This window comes from Aethalodelphis obliquidens, unplaced genomic scaffold (assembly GCF_003676395.1).
Source record: "Aethalodelphis obliquidens isolate GAN/ISIS:26980383/991018 unplaced genomic scaffold, ASM367639v1 scaffold91, whole genome shotgun sequence".
Taxonomy (NCBI): domain Eukaryota; kingdom Metazoa; phylum Chordata; class Mammalia; order Artiodactyla; family Delphinidae; genus Aethalodelphis; species Aethalodelphis obliquidens.
This window is the reverse complement of record NW_020838035.1, coordinates 1291628-1295179: the sequence shown is the minus strand read 5'-3', so window position 1 is coordinate 1295179 and position 3552 is coordinate 1291628. Positions and strand designations below refer to the sequence as shown.

Here is a 3552-nt window from a genome sequence, read left to right as displayed (position 1 = left end):
TTTTTTTTTTTGCGGTACGTGGGCCTCTCACTGCTGTGGCCTCTCCCGTTGCAGAGCACAGGCTCTGGACGTGCAGGCTCAGCGGCCATGGCTCACGGGCGCAGCCGCTCCGTGGCATGTGGGATCTTCCCGGACCGGGGCACGAACCCGTGTCCCCTGCATCGGCAGGCGGACTCTCTGTGCCACCAGGGAAGCCCGGAAGGTGGATTCTTTACTGCTGGACCTCCAGGGAAGTCCAGAAACATTTTTTTTTATACCTTACTTTTTATTGACTACAAGACAACATTTTAGAATATTTTTGAGCCTAATATCATATCATCTCAACAAATTCATTTGACTGTGAAAATCGTAACAAAGTGTCTCATCTCAGAATGACACAAGTTTAGAGACCAGACATGCTGGAGCATGTAGGTCTGTAGCTGAGAAAACCTATTTTTGGTTACATAGTGGTCCTGGGGAAAAAGAGAATCGTAGAGTTTAGAGTTAAAATAATGGATTTTAGTTCTGTAGTAACCTGAATGGGAAAAGAATTTGAAAAAGAATAGATACACATATATGTGTCACTGAGTCACTTTGCTGTACACCTGAAACCAACACAACATTGTTAATCAACTGTACCCCAATATAAAAGTTAAAAATAAAATCATCCTTTGACCTAAAAAAAAAAACAGGATTTTTAGTTCTAATTCTATAATTTCCTGGCTGTGTGAACTTTGCCAAGCCACTTGACTTCTTCTTTATGTTGTTTTAATGGAAAGGCATTTTATTTTAAATACAGCTGTGTGAACCTGTCAGTCCCAAACTCCCAATCCGTTTTGTTCATCGAATTTTAGTGGCTGTAGGTACATTTGAACACACACTCCGCTGAGTGCCTAAGACACTCGTTTTTCTCGTGTCTGTGGCCTCCGTCCATGCTGTGCCACAGTCATGATGTTTGACAGTCATCAACGCAGGGGATAAACTTTGCACAGCCCGGAGGTTTCTGGGGAGAGCTGGGTGTGGAGGGGAGAGGCAGGTGTGGCCAGGATGCGTGTGAGGTGAGACACCACACACCTGAACTCCCCGTCTTCTCGTTTCTGCGTCTGGAGCCCCATCTTCCGTCACGGTTCCTCTTCCATCCTTGTCTGTGGAAGCTGCCATCAGCCTGCAGCCTCCCTACAGCTTTGTTTTTTTAATGTTACCACCTTGCAACACCGAGAGCACTTGGCTGGCTCTGTGAAAGCCAGAGCCTGAATCAGATGTTTTCTGCCTCAGGAACCTCAGAACCTGCAGTGGGGATGTACGGGGTCGTGAAACCTACCCGGGACCTGAGTGTGGAGGGACGTGCAGTGTGGCCTGTGTGGCCCGGGAGGGGCCTTGCAGTGCAGCTGGGAAAACTGTCCACACATAGTTACTCAGACATGCATGCGTATTTGGAGAATGACATGTAGAAATGCATACACAGGCACATACAAATATATATATACACACACATATACAAATACAAAAATATACATATAGAAATACACATCCATATAAAATACACATCAACATACACATATACAAATGCATATTCAGAGAATTACATACAGAGTTGCATATACCTGCAAATGCAAATATACGTACATTATACAAATACAAAATATATACACGTAGAAATACACATCCATATAAAATACACATACATCAACAAACACATATACAAATGCATATGTGGAGAATTACATATAGAAATGCATACATAGGCACATACAAATATATATGTATACCTGTACGAGTACATCCATATAAAATACACACACATCGGGCTTCCCTGGTGGTGCAGTGGTTGAGAGTCCGCCTGCTGATGTGGGGGGTGTGGGTTCGTGCCCCGGTCCAGGAAGATTCCACATGACGCGGAGCAGCTAGGCCCATGGGCCATGGCTGCTGAGCCTGCGCGTCCGGAGCCTGTGCTCCGCCATGGGAGAGGCCACAACAGTGAGAGGCCTGTGTACTGCAAAAAAACCACAAAAAACAAAAAACACACATCAACAAACGCATACATATATACAAATACATATACAGAGAACTACATATAGAAATGGATATACAGCCACATACAAATGTACATATACATATGTAAATACAAATATATGTCTATACATCCATGTAAATAAACATATCAACATAAACATATACACATATGCAAATGCATATACCCAGAGAAGTGTATACACATGCAAGTACAAAGACGTATATACACATGCAAAAATATATATGCATATGTGCATAAAATCATACATATATGCAAAACAACTTGCAAATGCAAATATACATGCAAATACAAAAGCCTATGTGGACGAATATACAACTGGAATACACGTGTGCATGCATTACCCATAAACACGTGCAAATGCATAGTTGACTGAACACTTACACATAGGCAAATAACTCTGTTCATATACTTACAAATACGTGCACATGTACACATGCATATGCATGTTATGCAAATACAGACATTCATGCAAGTACATATACACATGCATCTGCAATGCAAATTCATAGACATGCATCTACCATATATGCAAAAGAAAACACATGTATAGTTGATAGGCATTTATAAACATGTGCATGCAAACACACAAACGCATAAACATGTATGTATAAATGTGTGCATGTGCACATGTGTGCAAATACATATGAACACATACACACAGGATTCCATGCACGAATAAAATGCACACACACAGGCAGGCAGCACACACACACACCTAGACACACACATAGACAAACACACGTGCAAGCCCGTTGGCTGCTCTAGGAGATGGGACCATATGGGCCGGGCATGTGTTCTGCCCATCACCTGTGTCCTGGCCTCTGTGGGGGGGACTTAGGGACAGGGATTTGGATGACCTTTGCCCCCCACCAGAGGGCAGGCTTGGGTGTCCCAAACTGATGGGTAGAACGAACGGAGCCCCAGGACATGCTTCACAAATGTGTTTATGGACCAATGGCCGACGGGCTGGCTGCTGGGGCCTGCAGTTCCCCAAAGGGCGCCTGAGGGATGAATTCACTTGTGGGGTTCACCTGAGTGAGGGGCTGCCGTGGCAACGTGAGTTTGGGGATCAGTGCTCTGTCCACCTGCCTGTGGACCGTAGGTTAGCGTCACCCCCCCGGTGTCCCAGCCGTGCTGCCCACGCCTCAGACCAGGCCCCTGGTATCTGTGGATGGCTGTTCCCATCCAGAAGAGTGACCGGCCCAGGGGACACTGTTAGGAGACTCAGGACAGTCTCACTTTCTGGGGGGTCCTGCTGTTTTGTCATCATTTACAAGCTCGGGCCATCGAAGGGCAGAGTTTGAGAGCAGGAAGGGGTCTTGTTGGTCTTTTGGTCTCTTCCCCACTGTGTACAGAGCAGGAAACTGAGGCAGGAAGGTGGGGCAGCAGCCAGGACCAGAGCTACCCTCCTGGCGCTGGGCAGGTGCCCCATCCACCTGGGGGGCAGCGCTGCCATCCTGTCCTACCTCCTCCCGTCCCACCCCATCCTCATCCCACCTCATCCCACCCCATCCCATCCAGCCTCATCTCATCTCCTT

At 46.2% G+C, this 3552-nt stretch overlaps 1 protein-coding gene across 1 annotated transcript in view; it reads left to right on the top strand.

Moving 5' to 3' along the window:
- Positions 1 to 3552, top strand: part of DHRSX (dehydrogenase/reductase X-linked) — a 202961-nt gene that overhangs the window by 156457 nt on the left and 42952 nt on the right. The window lies entirely within an intron of this gene.